Source organism: Sorex araneus, chromosome 1, assembly GCF_027595985.1.
Source record: "Sorex araneus isolate mSorAra2 chromosome 1, mSorAra2.pri, whole genome shotgun sequence".
NCBI lineage: Eukaryota > Metazoa > Chordata > Mammalia > Eulipotyphla > Soricidae > Sorex > Sorex araneus.
Window position 1 is genome coordinate 410,068,925 of NC_073302.1, and position 27,933 is coordinate 410,096,857.

The 27,933-nt window shown below is 35.5% G+C and overlaps 2 protein-coding genes and 1 pseudogene across 3 annotated transcripts in view; 2 read left to right on the plus strand and 1 right to left on the minus strand.

Annotated features, from left to right (window-relative positions):
• IMMP2L (inner mitochondrial membrane peptidase subunit 2) overlaps positions 1–27,933 on the minus strand; it is a 920,367-nt gene that overhangs the window by 463,171 nt on the left and 429,263 nt on the right. The window lies entirely within an intron of this gene.
• LRRN3 (leucine rich repeat neuronal 3) overlaps positions 644–27,933 on the plus strand; it is a 35,240-nt gene continuing 7,950 nt past the window's right edge. Inside the window, exon 1 of the mRNA XM_004602089.2 lies at positions 644–1,218. The gene's annotated coding sequence lies outside the window, so the exon portion shown is untranslated. The remainder of the gene's footprint in view (positions 1,219–27,933) is intronic.
• LOC129400926 (small nucleolar RNA SNORA31) lies at positions 27,137–27,218 on the plus strand (annotated as a pseudogene).

Sequence of the window (27,933 nt, forward strand, 5' to 3'; positions counted from 1 at the left end):
TTTAAAAATCTGGTCATCCAAGGTTTTTTTTTTAAATGTCACTGGTTTTGTTTTAAAGTGTTATTGAATACCAAGTACATGTATTAAGTTTCAGTAGACCTATTGAAAATGAAATGTAACTCAAAACAGTTACAGGCTGCTCTTAAATCTTACTATTGGTGAACTTTGTAAAGAGGGAGTAGAAGTCTGTGGATCCCTCCGAGGTGTTTCAGATATCAGGGAAACTTTATCTGTGGCTTGTCTTGCTACTTCCAAAAGCAGGGGTAGGGGGGAACAGTTCTTTTAATAACAGATAACCTAAAACTGCGAAGCTTGTTTTAAAAATCCTTTCTATATCCTCTCCCTTAAAAAGAAAAAGGAAGGAAGGAAGGAAGGAAGGAAGGAAGGAAGGAAGGAAGGAAGGAAGGAAGGAAGGAAGGAAGGAAGGAAGGAAGGAAGGAAGGAAGGAAGGGAGGGAGGGAGGGAGGGAGGGAGGGAAGGAAGAAGGAATGAAGAGAGGAAGGAGGGAAGGAAGGAAGGAAGGAAGGAAGGAAGGAAGGAAGGAAGGAAGGAAGGAAGGAAGGAAGGAAGGAAGGAAGGGAGGGAGGGAGGGAGGGAGGGAGGGAGGGAGGGAGGGAGGGAGGGAGGGAGGGAGGGAGGGGAGGAAGGGAGACCTATGAAAATATGCAAGCCTGTTTCATTTATTTGTATCCTAAGCAGCAGTGTCATAGAACAGACAGGTTGTTTCAGCCAACCAGACGGGAGCAGCTGCGAGTGTTACATCTTGGCAGTCCGAAGCGATTGGCTCCTCTCTGGGGAGTGGAGGGTGTTCAGTTATTAATGACCGCTGAGCAGGCAGCACCATGTCAGTGTGACAACTGATCGGGTGAACGATGCACCACTAACCACCATGGAAACAAGGAGAAATAAAGCTCGCTCGCCGGATCTCTCTTCATTGGATTGAGAGCCTCAGCCTGCGACTGAGAGTTCCGGGAGAAAAAGAAGGAATCCCAGCGGCCGTCTGGTGCCTGCCTTTACATTTTAGAATGCAAAGCTAAGCTTGCCTACGTGTGTGCATAACTATAGTACACATTCGTGTATACTTGATTACACACACACATATGCACCTATTTCCACCCAGGCAAGAACACAACCATGTGATTATCGCAACTAAGGGACTGAGGGATCCAGCAGGCAGAGACACAGAAGGCGGTGTTTCACAGAAACTGCTTTTGCAAGGTAAGTTTCAAATATGCATTTCAATTAAAATAGATTCTAGTTCTTGTTTGGTTGGCATTCATTTTTTTTCCCCCTCTTAAATCTCTAAATGCTCCTTTGATGTTTTCTTCCTGTCTGAATTCTAAGAGCATTTGTTTGTTTGTTTGTTTGTTTCCATTTTACTTTGGAGCAGAAATTCAAAGGCAGAAGCCCTCTGGCTCTGTGTATGCTGAGCTGTGTTTGTGGGATTCTCCAACATGCATTTTACTAGCTTGAATGCCCATCAGAGGATGTGAGTGGGAGAGAAAAAGCAGTGTTAGTGGGGGAGGAGAGAGAGAGGAGGGCTAGAGAGGAGAGAAGGGGACAGTGGGAGAGAAGAGGAAAGGAGAAGGGGGGGGGGAGGAATTTTCCTTTTTCTTCACATTGTTTGTGATAAAAAGCAGACCCCTACATCATTCTATGTTTTGCGACCAAGCCCCCAAATGAGGCGTTCTCTTCGTTTCTCATCTGGTGGATGGAGATTAAGGCAAATGCTGCTGTATGACAAGCGATTAAGCCACTAAACAGAGCAGTGGAATGAGCATATCACAAACAGTTATTGAATTTCTGCCAGAGTACATCTCACAGATTGGGGTAAATGACTTCTCTTTAATAATAACCCCTCTCTGGTCTGAAGGGACAGTGCAAATGTCTGATTGCTAATGCAGGTGGACCTGACACAGGCTAGGTAACAGGATCCCATGAACCAGAAGAGTTCCTTGCTTCTTTGGTAATTAACAGGATCACAGCAGGATGGTTTTAAAGTACACTTCCTTTTTAAGAAGACTGTTCAAATCGACTACTGCATTCCTTTTGCTGCTATTGAGCTAGATGGCTTAATTTGCCGGTAATTTATTCATTTTTAACAATATGTCCTTGTTTCCATGCTTCTAATGTTAGTGAGGGCAGCTCCGAAAATTAGTAGAATCTTCCTCATTCAGTGAAAAAGAAGTAAGATGAAAAAGAAAAAGGGAAGAAGGACGCAAAATCTCCACCTAGAAAATAGTGTTCTGGTTGTAAAAAATATTACTCACGTCTTACATTTCTCCTGTTTAGTTTCAGAAGCAGTGCTTTTGAGAAAGAATAACTCTCAGTAAACTATGCTCATGCATGTAGCAATGATTCATGAACTACAGTGTGGGTTAATTTACACTTTCACTATTGTTAAAGGAACAACTTAGAATCTGCTTTCTAGCAGACAACATCAATTGAGAATATTTTTGAAAAGATTCACCACACCTTATAAGGTCCTATAAAGACACTGAAATGAACCTAGTATTTACATTTCATTCTCTGGAGCTCTCTCTTTTCTTTTCTTTAGTTCAGCCAGTCAAACAGTTAATGGAGTCTGTTTCTTCTTTCAAACTGCATGTTATTTTCCTCACCACTGTGATTTTGGAGTTATTATTTGTTTCCTAGTTTATAATAGCCCAAAGCAAAAGACAATGACGAGTCACTTAGACCCTGCTACTTTCCCATAAATATATTTTTAAATGAGTCATTTTACAATAGGTAATGTAAGTAGTCAATTAATTCCAGCGACCTTTGTAAATGATGACAATAAAGCAGCTCTGACAATATGCCACTCGCTTCGATTTTCCCTCTGCAAAATGAACAAGTTTAAGAAGAGGTTTCCTGCTCAGAGTGAAAAATGAACCATGCTGAAGCATTAGCTTGCAATATTGGCAAGCTTGCTCTCTCTGCCTCAAACGCCACATGCAATCTATAGAAAAAACAAAATGATTTATTACAAAGAAGAAAAGGTGTTTTATTTCCTTTCCTTCTTTTCATTAAAGGTGTTGCTTTTGTCACAGCACAGAAATCCGGTATTTGCAGACACCTCCTAAGTTCCTAACCAAGCGGAAAAGCTTGCAGTAGATATTCAACCTCCCGATTCCAAACTCCTGTATAATGTAGCATTGCAGTATTGATTTCAGTTTCTCTTAGACCTTTTCCAGGGAAACTTTTTATACCAAACACATACCATCTTAAATCCTACCCAGACTATCTTAAAATTGCAATCAATGCTATCTAAGAACAGAGGATTCACTCTCTAACCTAAGTAAAGCCCACATACATATTTTGTGGATTACAGAGATCAATAATGTGCCCACTTGAGTCTGAGAAATACAGTCACCCCAGGCCCCTGCTGTAGTCACTCGGCGTATGCTAGTGAGTTTAGAGATCTGATCTGCATCAACCAATGCCAGATGATGGACATACAGTACAGCTGAAAGACTTAGCCACAGTCTCCTCCAATCATGTAGCTATACCAGAAATAATCGCTTTCTGCCAAGACAAGCTTCACAGGACCATCTTTTCAGTGTGTTGCTTGTTACAGGCGACACACTGAGTTTGAATGCTGATGAGTAGGTGGAATTTTTCTTTGACTCTTGTTGTTGCTGTGAATGGCTTTAATAAACAGTGTCACCAGCTTTCTAGAGCAGCAAATTAGGGATTTATATAACAAAAAAAGGTGATAAACTTATGATTCATTAACAGTACTTCCTTATTTCTTTGCTCTTTTTCATACCTACTGCTTTTTTGGCCATAAATGTATTTGATGTTTTATACCTCCTCCTGAAATTTTTCTGACATAGAATTCCTATGTAATATTGTTGCATTGTAAAATTTCTTGGAAAGGAACTAAGTTGATACGAAAGGTTTTTATAATGGAGTTTTAAAAACACTTCTGCAAGTATACTGTTGCTACTTAATTAGCAGTCTCTGAAGAGGGTCAGAGATAAGGTATGTGTTTGGGGGATCTGAAAGAGATCAAAAAAAAAAAAAGGGAAGCAAATGGCATGCTAAAAAAATGAGTCTCTGTGTCTAGTCTCAGTATCCCCCAAAGAATAATTTATAATAATGTAGCTCTAGTCCATCTGGAGGCAGTCTGCTAAAATGTTTCAGGTAGAGCTGACTCTGAGGCTTTAGTCACTCATGGATCACTCCTTGGTACATAAAACTGAGGAAAGCAGGTAAACACGAGGCAGTACATCAGCACATCTTGTCAACAGCACTGTCAAAGATACAGCTCTCTGATACTGGCTTAGCAACGGATGCTCGGAAAGGCTTCACCATTTAGCATCTGAATATAGGTCCTGTGCAGAGCTCAGTGGCTTGTTCCCTGCCTCTCTTCTGATAAAGTGGTATTTTGCTAGATACCCAGAAGTAGTATCTGATTATCATTATTCCCCCAGCCACAAATGAAAAGGAAATCAAAACCTAATATCAAGAAAGTAGGTGATGCCAGAGGCCAGAAAAGTAGCGGGATGAACTCAAAGTACTTTTTTAACTTGACCTGAGGGGTGGAAGTTGATCTCCAGGATGTTCTTAAGAGGTCATTAACACAAGATGCAAAGATGAAATACTGACCCTCAATGTTTGTGGGGAAGAACTGTGCACCATACTGGGTGATCTGTATTTCATAATTTTCAAGATTATTTGCTATAATGGTCAGTTATCTCTAGGTCACAATAAGTTGTTTTTATTTCTTTAAAAAAAACATGCTATTAATAATGTGTTACACAGCTTCAGGATAGGGAATAAAGAAAGAAGAGATGTTTTTATATAATAATAGAATTTTAGATTTGAAGAGGATCTTTAATAGCTAATGTACTATGCTCATTTTGCTGTAAAGAAACTGAGACTCAGAGGATTTAATGTCTTTGCCCCAAATCACACAACTCTTTACTGGAGGCTTAGGAAAGAAACCCGTAGAGCATTATCTCCATAATTTCATTAAAATTGCCCTTTTTTTTGGAGCCAGAGAGACAGTACAGCAGGTAAGGCACTAACCTCGATGCAGGCAACCCAGGTTTGAGCCCCAGGATCTCATATGGTCCCTGAGAACCCCAGGAGTGATTCCTGAGTGCAGAGCCAGGAATAACCCCTGAGCATTGATGGGTGTAGCCCCAAAACTTAAGAAAAAAAAAAGCCTTCTTAGTCTTTCAAAAACAGTATTTTTTAATGAAAGCTCATAGATATATAAGGGGAAAAAACTTAAGAAAATGTTCATCCAAATAATCAAGTACTTTATAAGCAAAGGAAGATATTCAGCAATATAGGTGATAACTATTTATGTATGCAACACTCAAATATTTCAAGTCCACATTTCATCTTTTGGATATAGAATACTATTCCTATAGTCAAAAAATTGGAGTTTTACAGTCTTTAAAACATCTAAATAATACGAATAGCCTTCAGCTATAGAATTTAGCTACTGATCATTACAACATTTTTTAAAAACCCTGAAAAGTCCTCCCTCTCACCTTTTGGTTAAACTGAGTTTCACAAAAATACTTTAAAGCGCTTACATGCACCCCTTTTTTTATTTGTTTGTTTCATTTTTTGACTTTTGGGCCACACCCTGCAGTATTCAGGGGTTATTCCTAGCTTTTTTGCACTCAGGACTCACTCTTAGCGGGCTTATATGGGATGCTGGGGTTCAAACCCAGGACTGTCACAGGCAAAGTAAGCATACTACTGGCTGTACTATTGCTCCAGCCTATTTTGTTTCCTGTCAGGGGCCACACCCACCTGGGCTCAAAGTTTATTCCTGGCTCAAAGATTACTCCTGGTGGGACTTGTGGTGCTGGAGATCAAGCATGGTTAGACCATGTGCAAGGCAAGTGCTTACCTGGTGTACTACCTCTCAGTCTTCTACATGTATCCCTTTTTAAGACTCAAGCCTTCCTCAAGAAATTTACTTGAATATAGGTCTATACCAAGAAGATATATACAATACCCTGTATCTTCCTGGAAAATAGTGAAGCACTCTCAAAATAGTAATCCCTATTCCCTTTTCAATCTCCCTCATCTTATTTTCCAAAATTAAAGTGAAAGAGCCACTCAATACAATGACAAATCTCCTTAATTTCACGGCCCTATTTTTTTTCTGTCAAATTTCACTATTTTTAACGTAGTCTCCAAATTTTGCTTAAAAAGAACAGTGCTTAACGAACTCAGATCTTTTGGGAAGTAAAGGATCTAAACAATAACAAGCTATACACATTGATTTAGAACTCTATTTGCTACGATGATGACCATCATCTCTCCTCCGTCTTCCTTCAGTCTTCCCTTCCCCCATCCTTCTCCCGTTCCAGGGGTCAAACCTCGTGCCTCACACGGGCACAGTGAAGGCTTTACCACTGAATTACAGCAGGTAGTTACATATACCTTTTCTTTTAACTAAGATATAGCTAAAAATTAACGATAACATGATTACTAATAAAACCATAATTATACCTTTATAGTAATTGCAGCTGTGCCATATAGTAATTCTATATATGTAGATACATAGTTCATCTTTCATAATATGAGAGGGAGTTCTGTGTGATGAGAGACATGTCACCATCACGGAACTAACATGAAGACATAGAGTCTTTTGGTTCCAAAGATGGGGACAGCACTGGTTGTAAAAGCTGACACTTTGTGAGCTGTTAGTAAATATCTGTCCTCCTTTCCTTGAATCCCACTGTAAATTGGCCCCTTCAAGGTCTGTGTTCTTTATGTGATGTCACCCTCTATCTGAATAGATTTTTGAAAACAAAAACCTATACTACTTATTTTTAATTACAATTGACAATATGTTTAAGTCAAATGAGATAAATACAAAACCACCCATTCTTGGAGAAAAAGACTGCATGCCGTTCTACCTACTCATCCATATGTGTGTCTACCAGCATTAACAATTTGATAAACAAATACTTGGCAAAGGTCTCAAAATCTGGATGAAATAGGTTGAATAAATTATTCAGGGAGACTTCGGGTTTCTGGAAAATTAGCAGCAAACTCAAATTACTTGAAACACCCTCAATGGATAAAGTATCAACATAAAAGCAATGTCTTTGGTTTCTTCCCAGTTTGTCTTAGGGAAAAACGGTACATACAGACTTGAAAGTGTTAATAAATGTATCCAACCTTTCTAGGAGAGAGTTTGCCTTTCATAAGTAATATAGTTCTTGAAATAAAGAAAAAAAACCCTAGAACACATGTTCTAAATGTTGTCATATCAAGCTTTATTTCCAGAAATGGAAGCATTTTGTAGATAATCAGCTTCTCTGTCCAGAATAGAGTGCAAACATCACCATTTTGCTATGTTTACAACAGAAAGGCCCACAGACTCCCCAGGGGCCACTGCCAAACCCACAGAATCAATTAAAGGCTCAGTATCAACAGGCAGCACTTTCTATTTCCAAAGACCCTGAAAGCTCTGGGACTTAATTCCCTCAGGAAGGTGAGATGAGGCAGCATTTCTTGACTTCTCTAAAGAAGGGACCTTCGGAATGAACTGAGGGTGTTCTTTCCCTGGCACTGAGACTGTGAATGTGTTTCCTGGGGACGGAGGCTGGGAGCTAAGCAATGGTGTCCAGGAAGTGCAGTACTCGTAGCATTTTCCAAAAGAATGACTCAGATTGGAGATTCTGATTAAAGAACATACTTAAGAGACCTCATTTTCGGTGTGATAAAAGAGGATTGGTTGGGGCTTTCAATGGATTTTTCTCAAAACTTAAAACAATCAAATTTATAAAATGACTATAAAGAAACAAACACAAATATTTTAGCAGATTCATTCCACTAAAAAAAAATAAAGAAAAAGTTTGCTCTTTATCTTCTTGTCTCGTGACACTTGGAAAGGCCAATGCACTTAAATTATGTTGTCAACTAATTTCTGGTTTGGTTTTGCTAAGAAAAAAACAAATAGGGGCCGGAGCGATAGCACAGCGGGTAGGGGGGTAGGGCGTTTGCCTTGCACGAGGCCGACCCGGGTTCGATCCCTGGCATCCCATATGGTCCCCCAAGCACTGCCAGGAGCAATTCCTGAGTGCAAAGCCAGGAGTAACCCCTGAGCATCGCTGGGTGTGACCCAAAAAAGCAAAAAAAAAAAAAAAAAAAAAACAAATAAAAACTTCTGAAAATAGTATAAAATGACCCATGCTTTCAGAGATACAATTCAATAGGCCGTATGCCACAATATTTCCCTTATCATTCTCTTCTATGCTTGAGACATATTGGGCTTCTCTCATTGTTTGCTAATAGTATCTCTCAACTCTACATTTCAGTTTCTTAAAATATTAGTTAGAAACACCACATACTGAATACTATATTTAGGGTATTCAGCTTCTATAGAATATATGAGAACACAAAGAGTTTTATTGAATTTTCAGTAGTTGCAAGAGGTAATTTCAATATACTGGTAGACAGATCACATTGTAATCTCTACAAAGGCCAGTGGGTTAATGGTCTAATACCTCATACGCCTAAGGCACTGAAGAAAAAAAAAACACAATAGACCACTGAAGAGAAAGTACAATCAGATACAATGATAAAATGCTACTGCCATATATTAAACACATATATTCTAAGCACATATAAATCTTGGACTTTTAATTTCTTATAATTCTTGATTGAAAAATATGTAAAATGGAATTATAACCAATGGAGTTAGTTGTAGTCATCAAACCAGTCAATTCTTGTGTGAATAAATGAAATTACTAAACAAAAAATTCATAGTTCTCTTACTCATATATTTTTTTAAAAAACAAAAACACTATGGTGATCAAAGAGTATTACAGGGCTATATTTAGCTAACGTTTTAAAAGTCAGTGAGGCATTTGCCAAACTACCATTTCCTTAATCAGTTACTCTACTTTTAACAAGCAAGCAAATTTCATGTAATTATCGAAGCCTCATTTTTCATTCACCTATAAATTGTGTCACAACATGTTGCTGTTAGACAAAATGGCCAAGAAATGAGGAATTAAATTTTTTTATGACATAAAATAATATAAAAAGAGGCTTTACAACTTCAAATCACATATTCTTTCTTAGATCTAATCATTCATTGGCAAAGGAAATCAGATTTATTGTATACAAGCATTTTTTGTGATGCCAAACAATGTGCTAAACACTTTACATATATTTTCACATTGGATCTTCAAAATAATCATCTGACAAAAATGAAAATTAACTGCATTTTACAAGTGAGGAAAATTAGGTTTAGAGAATAAAGGAAACTTGTCTCAACTAATTATCATGGAACAGGAAAAGGAACCCTGGTCAGTTTGTGAAGCATATGTCTTTGCATAGGAATCAATGCTACCTCTTGTGAGTACCTCCTAAATGCAGCTAGTCAACACTGCTTTGCAGGATTTAGATCTCTATCAAAATTTAATTACTCTATATATCATTTCATACTATGAATTCTGCACATAATAGGATTTAATCTCTTTGCAGTATTCATACTTTGTTTCCGAGAGGAGTGATGATTTACTTATTTATATTTGAGTATCACTATGCAGTTGATTGAGTTACAATGATTTTTTGCAGTTCAGTTCATAACCAGACCTGTGAACTAGCAGCTTATAATCTTCTTCCAAGTAGAATTCAACATGATTCTTTACCTGAGGTCATGTAGTGCAATAACTGACACAAATGAAAAATGCAAAGCTCAGCTTATAGGTTTCAATTCTCATTGTTTCTGACAGTCTTTTCATAGGTTCCATTCTAATTTGTGAATTTTTTCTTTTCTCATGCATTCTCTTTTAAACAGGGAGGCAAAAAAAACTCTGAATAGCATTTCACAGCTAATGTGATAATAAATTTTCAAAGAAATTTATCAGCCCCACCCCCACACTAATAAGCACATAGCTCTACAGAGTTAACTGATGGAGGCTGTAATTCAGTTTTCAAACTACACCCACTGAATCCCACCTAAAACTCCAGCAAGGTGTTCTACACCAGCTGTTTGCAAAACCTGAGCATATCTTCATGAGTGACCTAAAAGTACTATTAGAGGAGTCTTCCAACTTGACTCTCATACATAGAAAAAGCTGAATGTGAGTTTAAGGACAAAATGTTTCTGAGAATCGCTCCAATTCTTAGGCATAGCTTAGAAAGCGCAGGTCCATATACATTTTCTTTTCAGTAAAAAGTTTTCTTTGAATTTAAGTAGGTGACTGAAAAGTAAAATTAAAGTTTAAGTTGATAAAAGATTAAAATATTTTGCACATCATCAAAATCCTCACTTGGTACAAGAAACATATCACTTGTGTTACTTGTCATCCCATTGCTCATAGATTTGCTCGAGCGGGCACCAATAACATTACTGGTGCCCCAAGAAACACATAAAGAAATATAAAACATAAATGTAAACTTTTGCATTATTTCCTCCCTCCATTTCCTAATTGCTACATAGGATTCAAGAGGAGAGGGCTGGGCAATAAGTCAAAAGTTGGGAGCCTCAGGTTCAAATCCCAGTGCCACATAGTGCCCAGAGCTTGCTCAGAGTAGCACCCGGAGCCTGCCCAGATATAAAATGCCTATCTCAGAAAAAAAATAATGATAATCAAAAGAATAGAGTAGAAAGGGACACTGGCCAACATTATTCAACAGGTAACACTTCCTGGACCTGGTTACCTTCTTTATACACTCTGTCTCACCTAACATCACAGCTCACAAGAGAACAGGCTTAACATGTTGAAAATTTGTCCGATTCCTCATTATGGCAAGGTCCTTATTTAAACTGTAAATGTCTGACTCCACATCCTACTTCTACTGTGTTTCTAAGAAAAAATATATTTTCTCTAGAGAAAGCATTTTATTATTTATGGAGAAACTTACAACAATAGGTTCTTAGAGTTTTAAGTTTTAAGAAACTCAGCAAATATAATGTTTTTTCTATTAATCAATGTTCAGTTTTATTTTTTTTCCTCTACCCATTGTCACATAACACTGAAGGTTATGGTATATTGAATTCGTAGTCTTACAGAACCATGTGGAATTCCCAAATGATATAATCATGCTTAATTATGTCAGTTTATTCAATGTCATTTGATAGAAATTTCTCTTAATTTTGAAAGGTGAGATATTTTAAGACAATCTACTATCTAGTAATTTATTTAGATATACCATATTATGGTAATTAATGATAAAGGATACATCCATCTAAATGAATAAAACATATGATACTAACAATTAATGATGTGTGTATAAAGAGCAAATCTGCCTACTAAGCTATATATCTGTATCACTGTATCACTGTCATCCCGTTGCTCATCGATTTGCTTGAGTGGGCACCAGTAAAGTGGCTTGCCAGGCTCTGCCATGTGGGAGGGATACTCTTGGTAGCTTGCCGAGCTCTCTGAGAGGGGCGGAGGTATCGAACCTGGGTTGGCCACTTGCAAGGCGAACACCTTACCTTCTGCACTATTGCTCCAGCCCTACTAGGTAAAATTTTTAATCTTAACAGGTATTATCTACCAAGATTTTCAAAAAAGCTATATTCCAAGGCATTGCTAAACATATTTTACTGAAATATATACATATATATCTTTGTATATTTTACTTCTTTTAAACATAAAGCTTATTAAGGTATTTATTTGGTGATATACACTACAATCACTTGGCTGAATATTTTAATCATAGAATCTCAAAATTTTTGAGGAACATCTATAAATTTCTATGGATTAGATTTTACAATTAGTGATTAATAATTCAATGCCAGTTTTAAGATTAGTAATTATTATGTATTTTAATGAGCAAAATTGCTTGAAGCTATGAAAAATACACAAACAATAGAAAACCTTAGTATTTATTCAAAGAGAAGATTAATAGTAGGATATGGCCTAATAGTTGGGGTGGGGGTTGATTATAAAAGATCAGATTCAGATCTAAGTAGATGTTCCTAATTAATATTCTTGTGAGATTTTGATAACAACCATTCTATTTCTATTTCCAACTATCTATAGTCATAACTCTTAATTTATCGAGGTAAATTGTTATATATTCTAACAAACATGGATGAAATCTTGTATCTCACATGCTCATAAACTATCATATTCAAATGCTATACTGCATTCTTTGCAGACTCGACTGAAGGTCCCCCAGAAACCACAACAGACATAATTAATGAACAAATTTGACACTGCCTTCTGACTTTCCTTCAAGAGTTATTGAATAATATGAGGACTTATTGGTGTAACAAAATAGTGGAACTAAGAAATTTTACAGATATTAAGTCATTTACTGAAAGTGACCTTAAAACATTAATACACAGTTGAAAGCAGAAACCAAGTGATTCAACCCTTTCCCTGTAGTCATTTTATACCAGGTTTACTAAAATGGAAGGACTCTAAAAGTTTGGACACTATGCTCTGATCAAGTCATTCCATCCATCTCATAACAGCACCATGAGTGAATGATCGCAAACTCAATCCTGAAATCTATCTGTGAAGGGCTCGCATTTGTAGAATCTCTTAGCTGTTGGAGCCTGGCAGATGTCCAATTTACTATCATGCAGTTACTTTTCAAGATGCCTCCTCAGAGTGGCGTTTTATTGACAGTATTGTGTTGCTGCTGGTCTGCATTAAGCATGTTAATTACTTGGGACTGGGGTTTTGACTTTGTGCCCTAAGCTGATTTTAGCTAATGGGCTCTTTTGCTTCATTTTTAAATCAGGCAAATATAAAAAAGAGAGAATGAGACATAATTTTTTTTTTACTTGTGGGAGCCCACAAGTAAAAAAAATAAAAGTCAATACTTTTTTTGTATTTATTGAAAAATAGAGATTGAATGATGCAGTTTGTTGTGCTACCTCGTTAGAAATTTCTTGGGCATTTGATCCCCAAATTAAAAGGCTGTGAAATCATTGTATGCAATTCTTTGGTGGAATCTAAGCTGCATCACTGTAACCTGTCATCCCATCGTTCATCCATTTGCTTGAGTGGGTGCCAGTAACATCGCCATTTGTCCCAACCCTGAGATTTTAGCAGCCTCACCTTACTCATAATTACTTGCTTGTATTCTCTTATATACATTCTCCGTCCCTCTCAGAGAGCCTGGCAAGCTACCGAGAATATCCCGCCCGCATGCAGAGCCTGGCAAGCTCCCTGTGGTGTATTCAATATGCCAAATACAGTAAGCTGCATAATAAACACAAAGTAATTGTAATCTTTGAAATTATAATGTCTAACAAACTTATTTTTTACTCTTCTAAAAATCTCATTGTAAGCTTCCTCCCAGAATGCATAGTACAAAATAATGAGCATTCAAATCTTGAATTGCTAAAGTAAAATTTTCAAATTGCTGACAATAACAATCTTCCTTAAGACCACTGTGTACATTTATCATAATTACTCCACATAGTTTTCACTGTTTCTAATTCAAAAGATTCTCCTTATAGTACTAATAAGTCAAATTAAATTTTAGCAAATGTAGATGCTTTCAAGTAAGAGGATGTAACCATATCTCAAGAAATGACAACCCCCTATTCCATCACTGTCCCCCCAAAAAAGTATTATTTTGTAGGATATTTGTGTGTATGTGTATGTGTGTGTGTGTATGTTTTGGGCAACACCTGGCAATACTCAGGGGTTACACTTGGCTCTGCAATCAGGAATCACCCCACTCCTGGTCAGAGTCCAGGGAACCCTATGGGATGTTGGAGACTAAACCCGGGTTAGTCACTCGCAAAGCAAGCATCTTACCTGTTGCACTATCACTCCAGCCCCTAATGTTGTAGAGTTTTAGTTACTAGTTGTACCTCCCTTTCTCTATTTCAATGCCAACCTAATACAAGCATGTGAAACACATTCATTCACTTTTGCATATATAAATACATGCCTTTGTTTAATACTTGTCAGCTGCAAATAGTTCTTATAGATTTAAAAATATTTCCATTCAGTCTAGCCACACTTACTTTTACCGGGTTTCCTGTAACTTTTTTTTTTACAAGACACATCACATAACTGAAATGATAAATATCACAGCACATTTCATTTTATTTTTGGATTTTGGGTCACACCTGGCAATAATCAGAGGTTACTCCTCGCGCTGCAATCAGGAATTATTTACAGTAATGCTCAGAACACCATATGGGATGCTGGGGATCAAGCCTGGTGGCCTTGTGCAAGGCAAGCATTAAAACACATTTTAAATTATTCTCATAAATATAACTGAAAAAATCCTAATAGGCAAGCAAGATTCTATAACTCTATTTTTTTTGGTGGGGGGGTAGTCAGGGAGTGCTTTAAGCTTCACTCAGAAGTGCTCAGGACTTAGTCCTGGTTCTGCACTCTGGTATCATTCCTGGTAGGACTCGGGGACTATAAATGGTGCCAAGAATTGAAACTGGGTCAGCAAATGCAAATGACAGCACAGCCTCTCCCACTGTGCTATCACTCTGGCCCCGAAACTTCTATAAACTTCCATGGGAATTGAGAGTCAACTGCCATTGGAATAGCTGTATTGTCCTAACATTATTTCTCCTGTTTTCAGTTCTCTATCTCTAAATTAAGTTTAAGATATAAGATATTGTCATAAGCTATAACTGTTCATTATTATTTTATTGACTCGATATGATTAACATGATTTTGTGCAGTAGTAAGAACTTTTTCATACTAAGAACTTTCAAAAACTTATTGTTGGTATACAACACTACAAAGTTTTAGAAGTACATCACTCAATGTATCTATCACCAAAGTTTCACCACTATCCCAGTCCTAAAAGACGCCTCTAGTCATTCTTCCTACTCCTCTCCCCTCCTATTTCCATATGGAAATCTCTAATTTTCTAAAGGACTTCCTTAGTTATTTCACTCAGCATAATCATATTACATTCCATACTTAAGAATCTTTAATGCATTTTTTAAAACACATTTATTTAGTTTGAGGGCCACAATTTTTTTTTGGGGGGGTTACACCTAACATCAGTCAGGGATTATTCCCAGCCCTGACCTCAGGGGTCCAAAGTCCATATTTGATCCTTTAATCACTGAATGGTCCCTACTAACCATCAGTCTGAGTGTGGTAGGGAAAAAGATAATAAAATAATGTATTTTGAATTGATCATTGATGAAATCTTCAGGTTAACAGTGACACAAAGTGGGAACACAGAAAAAGAGATATTTCATTTAACCTCATTTCCAAAGATTTACGCTGTTCATATGTCAGTATCTACAATCTTTGTGAAAGCCAATTTTTCTAGAGAAACTATTATTCCTTCTATGAAAATATTTCTTTATCTCCTTCTCTATATTCCTCCCTTGATTACTTTCTATTTGCATTTCCATTCTTTTCTACATATACATACTTATAAACATTGTTCACAGACTGAGGTAGTTTTACAGAGATGAAAATGATGAAACTCCACACAGAAATAAGACAAGTCATACAACTTTTTTCTTTCACTCTGTGCTCTTTTCCACAAACATGTAGTTATCTAAACCACAATTCAACATTGTTACAGCATTTAAAAAAAATTTTTTGGTATTCTATTTCAGATTAACCTAATCCTACCCTCACTGCTGCTAGTGTCCCAAGTTTCCATATTTTTAGTATCCTTATGTAGTCTGTTGAATAATACCATCACACCCAATACCGCTGATAGCAGTTTATAAAAATGAGGGAAGAAAATAATGGATGTGAACTACTCAGCAGAATTGCCACCGATAGTTTAATTCATCTTCCTCATCTTTTTGTTTTTTTGAACAAAAGCTAAAGAAAGATATTTAAATGTAGGGAAAAGAGGGATTGTTAGCAGGGATAAAAAATGTGGAGAACTAGCAGGGGAAAGAGCATAACTATTCAAGCAAACTGTAAGTTACATTACTTCTAAAATTAAAAATATACATGAAAATACCCAGGCTCTCATTTCATTGGAAGTGAGGCAAAACTCTAAAACAAGAGTCACATCTTGTGGAAGACTGGAAAACAAAGAGAGGGGGGAAAAATAGGAGATAGTCTCATACACAAAAGATGACAAAAAATAAAGGAAAAGGAAGGGGGAAAAGAGCTGTGTGAATTGTACCCAAAATGTGAAACCCTTGCAGAAAATAGAGAGCAAAAGCATGAATATAGATTTCCAAAAGTTTCCAGTGCAGAGCTATTTCTATTTCTAAGCACAGGAATCATGGAAGCAATGATGTACTCATCTCTGTAGATGCAAAGCATATATTTCCAAATAAAATAATTAAAACCTTTGAAAATAATAAAACTAATTTGATTAATCTATGTATCAATGTGCTAAAAAAATAACAATACAGATACCAAATAACCAGTTACTCTAAGTGAGATCATGTATGAAACTTAAATTTTGCAACTAAAGAACAGAATGCCACTCCATGACAACACATAGAAATAGAACAAAACCACCACAACTGACCAAATAAGAGTGACCAAATAATATGTTACCATCTTCCATGACAACAGCAAAAGCTGACTGACAATTACATTTGCTGTGCTCCTTTATTCTGCAAATCATATGAATGGGGTGCTGTGTCAATTTCCATGTTACTTGACTTACTAAAGAAAAACTGTAGCACTGTAGCACTATCATCCCATTTGCTCGAGCAGGCACAAGTAATGTCTCCATTGTGAGACTTTGTTACTGTTTTTGGCATATGGAATACAAAAAAAAAAAAAACTTAAAGTACATTTTGCGTTGCAGATACAATGTGTATTTTTTTATTGTTCTCTCATTCCCAGAAAACAAATCTATTTTCTTAAGGCTTAATAAATGGCCACGACTCCTGTCATTGATAGTAAGTTTTTAATATTTTTATGTTCTCAATGTATGTAAACAGGAAAAAACACAGAGAAATACTAAAAATAGATATAAATTGCCTTTATATACAGAAACATAAAAGAGAACAGAGACACTGGTATGTGATAGGGTCATTGGCTTTCATAGCACCCACATGTTTATATTTAACAACTCTTTTGACAAAATTACCCCCACCAATCTGGTGTCAAATCCATGCTGGAAGTCACAGAGTTTGACTTAAAGCATCAGCAAGGAAAAGTTTATCTTTTCTGAACCCCAAACAGGAGCAAGGTGCAAACAGAAGATTAGTAATTTTCTTGGAAACATATTTTCCATATCAGAGTAACATAATTCAGTCTGTTCACAAAGATACCATGAAGAATATTAAACATTACTAACATCTATCTGCACTAGAAGAAAAATTGAATAAAATTTTTTTTATTTTATTTAAAACCTTTTCACTGTTCGCTAGCATACATTTGAGTGAATGGTTCACTCTTTTGAGGGCAAGGCTTGGTGAGGTATGGCTAGTAAAAGACTGTTGGGATTTATAATATGAGTAAAAATCAGGTAACAAAATCTAAAGTCTCCAAGTGCATAAGCATCACATATCCAGGATGCAGACAAGAATGTTCCTTACCAATCTTGGGCAAGTACCTGACTATCCATGGTATCAGCCTTCTGCTGCTCCATTTAATTATACTAGAGAAATAATGGGGCCAAAGAGTTAGTACAGCTGGTAGGGCACTTGTGCTGGACACTAGGGATCAATGTCCAGCACTCGGTATGGTTCTCAAGCCCTGCCACTAATGATCTCTAAGAGGCAGCCTAGGAGCAAGTTGAGCACTGCTGGGTGTGACTCCAAAACAATGACAACAAAGAAATAAGATTAAAACACAAATAGATCTTTTTTCACTTTTGCTTGGACCACATTTGTGAGCAATCAATTTAAAAATGATTGAAGAAAATTTGTGTTTTGCTCAGAAAAGGAAAACATCCATTCAACTGTACCACACAGAATTATTTGTAATAGCATTTCTAATATGTTATGCAATTATTCAACCTACTTCTTATCATATTAAAATGCAAAAAAAAAAACAATTACGCTGGATGTAAAATCTAGTAAACAATCAAAGTTTCCATGAAATCTAAGAAGAGACAGTTAAGATGCAATGTGAGTTGCAGATGTTCATGAATAGACAATATTTAGTTTCTTTCACTAGAAAGTGAAAAAAAGGGTGGCAGTCATTTACATCATTCTTTCTCCTTCCTCCTTCCCTTAATCTCTTCCTCTTTTTTTCCCTTTCTTTTGGACTATTTTTTAAAACAAAGTTTTTAATTTAAGATCTGATAAGTATGCAAAATTGAATTGTCACAGTGGCAGCACTATATTAGGTGGAAACTTCAACTAAGTTTGCTCACATTCAACTAATAAATCACAGGGGAATATGGACACTTTTAGCCTTTTGTATCTTTTGACACAAACACACATTTCTTAGTTCGTTCATCATATACTTACATTAAAGATATTTCTGCTCACTGTAAACTCAAAAAGAACATGGTCAAAAAAGGCAAGTAAACAGTAAGAAATGAATAAAAATACCCTGTGTGTGTATTATGACAAACATCTTGTATTTCACTTTAATGGGCTTTTAAAAATCTATATGCTTTAATTGGGATGCCATGGAAATAATAATTTAAAATATGAGATTCAATAAGTGTGTTTCATGCTCTGATTAAAATACCAAGGTCATATTAGTTATTTACTTATTTCAAATATGTTAAGCAATAATTTTGTTCAATAAAAATGAACTCCCAAATACTCATTTGCAACATTGAATTCTCCATTTCACAGCTGAGCCATGTTACACATTTCCTATTCTGATTATACTATTACAAAATCTAGTAGATATATATGCAGAACTTAAATGTCTACATAAATTTTACTAGGTTCATATGTGCTGCATAAATTCTGGGATTTTTTGCTAAAACTTGTTACCAACAATATTTGCCCAGTTTTTGACTAACAGCAGATATTGTTTTGGTTTACATCATTTTTTCTCCCTCGAAAGAGTTTATATGATAGATTTTTTAAAAAAAGGTGTTTTATGCCCTAAAATATGTAGAGAAACAGATTGTCTTCTGCAAATATCATTTTCTGGCACACATTATTTAATAGAGGCTCCAATGCAGATCTGAAGATTCAAATCTCTCAGATTATTCATGCAATGATTACTTTTGTTTGACCATCATCAGTGACAATAAACAGGTTCTGACCTTCCTCCAGTAACCTATCAAATCAATTTGCTAGAGGACTTTACTGAATGATTGCATTTCGCTATTAGTGTTTAGTCTTACTGGTCTTAATGGTTGTTAGGACATTTTTTAATATTTAGTTTGTATTCACTCCAGATATTAAGATGTATTCAAATTTAAATGCTTTTCTAGGTTATCCAGGTAGAAATTTCAAGAAAATCAAGAAAATAGTTTGCATATCTGAAACATTCACTACACAATATTACTACTATAAATAGTACTGTTCTTCATCAATTTACTCAAGCAGGTACCATAACGTCTCCATTGTGAGGTTTGTTACTGTTTTTGGTATATAGAATACACCACGGGTAGCTTGCCAGGCTCTGAGGTGCGGACGGGATACTCTCGGTAGTTTGCTGAGCTCTCCGAGAGGGACAGAGGAATCGAACCTGGATTGGCCACATGTAAGACAAACGCCCGACCCACTGTGCTAACGCTCTAGCCACTACTGTAAATATAACTTATAAAATTCAAATTAAAAAAACTATCTTAAGCATAAAAGATATCCAGACAAAACACAGTGCTATTAGTTCTCCCAAATCAAATATATTTAAAATAATATCATGATGGTAGAAACTAGATCAAACGCACTTTTATGATTTGTTTTAAGCTACCTGTATTTAGCATGCTGTATTTAAAATGAATTTCTTAGATTATAGTCTCCCAAATCAACAGGTATATAAACACACACATTTATTTTTGTCAATTTTGTATTGTAATCAATATTCTACTTATGGAAACTCTGCCATGAATTAAACATTTATCAGTAAAATAAGGTTCACCAATTAAATTACTGTATAGTAAACCATTTTCACAATGATATATGAGAATTCACAGTTAAAAGCAACTGATATTCCTTCAGTATATATTAAATTACAACACTAGGCGTTTTTGTAGTAGGAATGGAGACATGGCTCTGAACTGCATTAATATTTATTTAATTTTTAAGAAATGCTGGACATCCTAAATAATTTTCAGGGGTTCCAGGTGTCACTACTGATGATTCTGATCCAACCCGATGGCAGATGGCTCAATGTGAGGGCCTGAAGCAGTGCTACTAGTTCCTTGCAGTGTCAGGAATTATTCAGCTGCCCTGCTTTGCACGTTTGGTCACTCCAGATAGGCTAAGGGGCCTAGAGAGCTACACCTGGTGATGTTCATGGAAACACTCACCACTGGAACCGAACTGGGGCAGTGATATGCCAAGTATGCAACTTAAGCCATGTTCTATGTCTCTGGTGCAGAAACTTCTTTAATAAAGCTAGCCTGCCAGTGGAGAGGAAGGGAGACAGGCAATTATCAAAACTCAAGTCATTTCTAGTAGTTTCTGCACAAAGAAAACAAAATATAGGTTTAATGACGCTAGGGGTAAGTTTTGGTAAGCTGGCCCATCAGTAATATTTCACCAAGAAGAAAAATTAAAGCCAAATTATATACCAATGTGCAATAAAAATCAAAATAATTTTATTAGAATACAATGCATCATTGCCAACTATGTGAGACTTATTATCTTTTATTTTTTGAATATTAAAAATGTTTTATTTATTTATTATTAATTTTTTTGCTTTTTGGGTCATACCCGGCAATGCACAGAGGTTACTCCCAGCTCTGCACTCAGGAATCACCCCTGGCGGTGCTCAGGGAACCATATGGGATGCTGGGAATCGAACCCGGGTTGGCTGCGTGCCAGGCAAATGCCCTACCCACTGTGCTATTGCTCCAGCCCTAAAAATGTTTTATTTAGATTTGGGGGGGGCAAAGAACACTCAACACTATATGCTTAAAAATTAAGACATTAGGGTAGGCCTAAAACTTCTTTGCTAATAAAAACAATGAAGGGGACAAGAATAAACATATATATCTTTAACAGGAAGCTCTATGAAGCACATCTTAACAGAATGATGATTGCTGGTGTATCAGGGGTCAGGAATCAAGTGCAAGAGAAATCACTTATAGGTCTTCCACTGACCAAATCATTAAGTTTTTTCTCAATGTCCCTTCATGACCTACACTGCTATACATGCACGTGAAGTCAGAGTTATGGGGATCAATTAAAGTCACATGTAGTTTAAACTGAAATTTTATAATGTAGCATTTCATCATTACTGTTTTGGTTTTTATGTGTTTTTATTAATTTATAAGCAATAAATTAATGGAAATGACAAAGACCTTTAGAATCAGAAATGACAAAGAACTTATAGGACCAGATTTTATATGTAAAATATACAAGGATATATAGAACATCTAAGGTTCTACCAAGATACTAGATTTACTTCTAAATATAAAACTGATAATTCTATTTTTAGTATATGTTTCTCCATATAATTGATGAATGGAATTATTAAAGAAAACCTCATATTGGGCTTCTTCAACTCTCTATTTTTATTCTTCTGACACATTTTAAAATATAATTATCATAAATTAAGGATAGCTTTTATTCACTGAAGCAACAATATAAATGCCAAGAAAACCTGCATAGTATCAGAAATATCTTGAAGATATATTCTAGTTTACTAACCAACATCATGCACTATAATTAACGCAAATCAGGAAAAACATTCAGTTTTTCAAATAACTGAGATTTGGAATGCCAATCTCAAAGAACTTCAACCTGAGCTTTATCACTTGGATATACTTGAATAAAATATGCAAAATAAAAATATGAAATACAATCTTTTAAGTTTCCAAGTTAGTTTTTCTATATGAAATTAATGCTGAACAATTCTTTACTGAGCATTGTGAAGTATTCATGCTATAATAGATAATGATAAATTTAATGCTGTCACTTCATAATTTATTTCTGGGAATATACCTGAAAATGTTAAATTGAGGTAATTTCCCAGATCAAATTTAAAAGCTTCCATAGTTTGAATAATAAAGCTATGTTAGGAAAATACTTCTTTTCCTAACTCAAATCCAATAATCAAGTAGAAAAAAAAATGTGTTAAATCCTACCTTTTAAAGCTGTTATAATCTAAAACCATATACTTTTCTTAGCCTAAACTGATAGTTTAAGGCACATTCCTAAATTATCTATAGAGAATTTATCTCTGAAGAAATTTCCTTGGAACAGGTGCTTGCCACCCAGGCTTAACCTAATCCATATATGATATAAATACCACACTTCTAAGTATAAAGCAAGTACAAATCTGCAGCCATGTTCTGAAAGAATCCTTTATTCCCCTTAACAGTTAGGACTCTTTTACCATGATTGGTTCTATAGGTTGTGCAATCTCCAAACAAAAATACAACGGCAAATAAGAAACTGAAAGTAAGCAGACTCTACCATCAGAGGTAGCTGTTATAAAAGAAGTAATGTAAGTAAGGGATTATATCGCCCTTTAAAGCAAAATTAAAAATTCTAAGGAACCATAAATTTCACTACTTTCCACTTCAAAGAAATGGCTACTTAAGTGCCTTTCTTCTTTCTTTCTTTTCTTTCTTTCTTTCCTTCCTTTCTTCCTTTCTTTCTTCCTTTCTTTCTTTCTCTCTCCCTTCCTTCCTTCCTTCCTTCCTTCCTTCCTTCCTTCCTTCCTTCTTTCTTTCTTTCTCTTTCTTTCCTTCCTTCCTTCCTTCCTTCCTTCCTTCCTTCCTTCCTTCCTTCCTTCCTTCCTTCCTTCCTTCCTTCCTTCCTTCCTTCTTTCTTTCTTTCTTTCTTTCTTTCTTTCTTTCTTTCTTTCTTTCTTTCTTTCTTTCTTTCTCCTTTTTTACTTTCTTATTCATGTGTTTTATTTGACACCTTGAAGGCAAGAGTTTTCATTCTTCTGTAGATCTCCTTTTCAAATGTTCATTACTCAAATGTAGCCTAATTTTTATATGATATAGTGGTCAAAAAGATTGGAAACTTCTTACAGTAGAATTTACAGTAAATCTCATCATGCGTAGGAATTACGTTGAATCAAATGAATCCTATGTGCCAATAATAGTTTGAAATGAATTCTGGGTGTTTAGGCAATCAACACTCACAAGATTGTGTACACAAGGCAATCCTAAATAATTAACTTTATGAAAAGAGTATCATTGATACTATTGGAAAATTAAGTGGGCATAAATTTGGTGACCAGAAGAAAACAGCCTACATTTATATAAAGTAACTTTTATTTCTACACTCTGTCTGGTACTTTGTCATCCCATTGCTCATTGATTTGTTCAAGTGGGCACCAGTAACGTCTCTCATTGAGAGACTTATTGTTACTGTTTTTGGCATATCCAATACTTATGGGTAGCTTGCCAGGCTCTTTGAGAGGGGCGGAGGAATCGAACTCGGGTCAGCCGCATGAAAGGCGAACGCCCAACCGCTGTGCTATCGCTCCAGCCCCTTATTTCTACACATGCAAAAAATTAAAAAGTTACACCAATCTATGGTGCAAGTAATTCTGTCTTTCCCTTTAGGTTTAGGTTTTCTCAAAGTAACACCAGGCCATCTCGCATAATCATTTATTAACACAAGTCCTAGAATCAGACTCGTGCCTTTAGTGCCAAGTTATTTTCTTACTGAAAGATGAACAAACATGCATATGAAAACTTCCTCCAGGCTTGTGAAACTAAACACTATAATTCAGGATGGTTTTCTAAAGCTTTCAACAGAGTTTTTGTTGTTCTATTTAAAAATCTTTCTTGTAGCCCCTGGACACAATTATCGTACCATTGTTTAAGCAGATTGTCAGGGTCGAAGGGAAAAATTATAGAGCTAGAGCGTGAAGGAAGTTAGACACACTTTTCAGATGAAAATAGCCAAACAATTCAATTGCTGATTATAAGGAGTAATAATACAGACTATATCTGTATTATCACCTCCCTTGGTTACAGTAACAGAAAAATACCATCCATCACTGAATTCCTGGCAGGTACGCACTGACCCATGGCATAGCTGAAATTGGTGCTATGATTTATTCTCCTGCTCATTGCATTTGAAGCCATTTGTTGACCATAGGAACTCACTCAATTCTTTTAAAAATGTTTTATTTTCACAATTCCTCATAAAAATCACTGACATTTGTATTGTTCTACTTAATAATGGTGACTACCAATATTTTATGATATGTAGAACAGAAACTAAACTACCCTGAGACTGTTTAGTCTAAGTTCTTGTCAGGAACACTCTTCTCTGGAACATAATTTTGAGTTTGCTATAATAATATTGCAACCAAAATATTCATAATTCTCTGGGTAGAGTATATCAGTGGACTCCTGTCAAAGGCTTCCGTATTTTCTTTATAATCCAATAATAATCTGTTCCAAAAACAGAGTTATGAAGGAGTATGAACGCAATGCAGATTATTTTTGGGGGGGCTATTATCTCTTTATAGCCTACCTCTGCTCCAAAAACTGTACTTCCTGAAATAGGTATGAGAGCATATGATAACTGAAAGAGAAAATTTTTTTTCTTTCTTTTTGATGGGGAGAAATATACCTGTCTTGTCTTTCATGATAAGAGCCTAAGGAGAACAATGCTGAGAGATAAAAAAAAAAAAAAAGACAGCATACAAATACCTGGTCCATAGAATTAATTCCAAATCAAATCACTGAAAACAAACCACTTTCTTTAAAGTAAAAACACGCAAACAACAACAACAAAATACCAGGGAAAGAAGAGTCCTTAGATGACAAAGAATGGAAACTTCAAAGAGATAGAGTGTTTACTTGGCTGTGTTCCAATAGAGAAGAAAATGATTTAAAAATTGTTTGAAATATCTGTATAATTACACCAAACGTTTTCATACGAAATGTAGGATAATTGAAAATAAGTCTACATAAGAAAAGCATTTTCAAACCATTATACTGAATGACACCATATAAGATTTGTGGAAGAAATCTTATGTGGAAGAATGACAACATACGACACTTTCTCTTATCACTCACTCAGGGGAATTTTCTCTCTTTAAATGTATCCAGAAACATCACTGAACATAAAAAGCATTACATCACTTACAAATCACCAATATTCAGTAGACTACCAAATAAACTAGAACTAAACAATAATACTGAAATTTAAAAATCAAAAGTGTTAAGAAAAAAAGGAAATCAATATTTCAAGAACTTGAAGAAACTTCAGTTTTGAAATGAAGTTACTAAAGGTCATAAAAGCATTTTTTGTGAATTTGGGTTGTATGTAATTTCACAAACACTCTGTGGCATAAAATGTTAGTAATGACATTAATAGAGATCTATAGCTCAATTATAACATAAAGTAAATTTTCTATTAATGTTTCCCAGTCAGGAACATAAGATGATTGTATTTCAATTTAAAATTATGCATGCTAAGGATAATTCATAAATGAGTGCTTTTCCCCACAGACGCACTTGGGACTATACAGATGCTATATCATAAGGGAATAATTAAAAAGGGATTTTAAAAAAGTGAACCAAGTGATCAAAATCCTGATTATAATGCTATGTTACAAATTATAAATCCTGATACTTTGCTATATTATAAATGAGAGTCCCTGATTCATGGAGTTATTTTCATAAGAAATACAAGCTAAAGAGACAACCCCTGACTTAGAAATATTATTTATTTTGCTAATCATGTAGAGAAATTAACCAACATATAATACTGTTAATGAAATGCTCAGTTGAGCAAAAACCATAATTAAAAATAAATACAAGTCAGGATTCTTTTCACAATAAGTATTGAGAGTGTCACACAAGCTGATAATTTATAAAGAATTCACTATACCAATACTCCTAAGACTCTGATCTTATTTCCCATAATTGTAAAAGAAAATTATAAAAGAACTATGCTTCAAAATATTCTTTCTGATTGTAGCTATGCTACAACTAGCTTCCACAAATCTGATAATTTGGGAGTGTCATATAGAGAATTTAAAAAAGTCCTGATGCTATTTTCCTTTACTTATTTTTTAATTGCTCTATTTACTTCAAGTCTCATATTCAGAAGATAGTAAAAGAAAAATTAAAAAATTCAAGATTCCTTAAAGTTCACACAGCATATTTTAAGATTGAGGAGGAGAAAAATACCATTTAAGTTACTCCTGGGTTCTCTAAAAGGAAATCAATGTAAGACCAACATTTTAATCTATGAGAGTCAGTTGAGTCTACATCTAAGGGGCTGGGAAGAGTACACAGCATGTTTAAGGTATCTGCTGTATACTTTTAAAATTCTCTTATGTTCAGCAATAAAGTATTTAAAAGATAGGACACAAACTGAGATCAAAATTCCATTCTCTTTTTACCCCAACCTATTCCTTTCATAATAAATGCCTTAGCCAGTTTGAGAATCACAAACTGGCTAAGGTATCAAATGCTAGAAAAGTATCAAATGCTATAAAACCATTCCCAGAGATAATAGTCATGAGAATATATAACATATATTATGGTTTATAAATTCTATACAGTAAATAAAATAATTTTGTTCTATGAACATACTTCTTCACATTGACAACTCTATAAGAAATTTATAAAGGATTTCTAGAACATTAATAATCAATTTGGGCTGGAGCCATAGCACAACAGGTAGGGCGTTTCCCTTGCACGTGGCCAACCCGGGTTCGATTCCTCTGCCCTTTCAGAGAGCCCGGCAAGCTACCAAGAGTATCTCGCCCGCACGGCAGAGCCTGGCAAGTTACCCGTGGCGTATTCAATATGCCAAAAACAGTAACAAGTCTCATAATGGAGACGTTACTGGTACCTGCTCAAGCAAATAAATGAACAACAGGATGACAGTGATAAAGTGATACAGTGAATAATCAATATGATGGAATCAACAAAAAATTTCCTAAATCCCATATTTTGCAGGGCAGCAAGACTCAGGGGACAATTGGATTTAACTGAATTACACAGTAAAACTAGACCAAGAAAACAGTTTACTTTTCCAATCCTAGTATCCCTTCTGTAATATTTCACTGTGTTCTGAACTTCCTGAGTAAAATTCCAGTTAGAGAAGAAAACCCACAATCAACAGAAGACGGTGCAGAAAATGCCTCTCTAAGAAGATACTGACATAGGATAAATATTTGAGATGAAGTAGAATTTTGTGTCATTAAAAATATAAATTGTTGCTTATCTGCTGCCAAGGTTTCCACTATGGGTGCAAGAAAAATGTCCTCCCACTTTCTGCCTGTCTCATTGTGGCAGCTCAGATTGAATGGGGGAGTACAGGAAAAAAAAAAAATATATATATATATATAAATCTAGCTTGTAACTATCTCACGGTGATTCAATAATATATATATATATAAATCAAGGCATAAATATTTCAGAGGTCATTCATGAAAAAAAAGCATCTTAATTAAGCAACAACAAACTAGTAGTTGTTAGGAGCATTCTATCCCCCCAAATGGAGGAGCTTACAGAAAGTGACACAAGGAAAGCGTAGAGCACTTGTTGCCTTTACATATGGCTAACTGAAGTTCAATCCCTGGCACCCCTTATGGTCTCCCAGGCCCTACTAGGAGTGATTCCTAAGTGCAGAATCAGGAATAAGTTGTGAGCACCTCCAGATGTGGCTACAAAACAGCCTTTAATATTCAGAGTAGTGTGTCATGTTGAGAATGTTACGGAACCTTACATAACGCAATAACTAAACTGTAATTAATAAGGAAAATGAGACCTGGCAAAATGAAGTGATGCATCTGTAACTGCAAAATAAGCAGGTAAACCTGACCGATGTATAATTATGCAAAACAGATTTTCTTTCTCCCTGACCAATTTTTGTTAACAGATGAAAGTTTTCAGATAGCATTCATTAAACTATTCTATATAGTTACCTTTCTCCACCTCCAGCACGTTGACATATAAATGCAAATATTTGATTCTGAAAAACTGGAAGATAAGTATTTCTCAAGAGACAAAATATCAGCGTTAATATAGAGATAG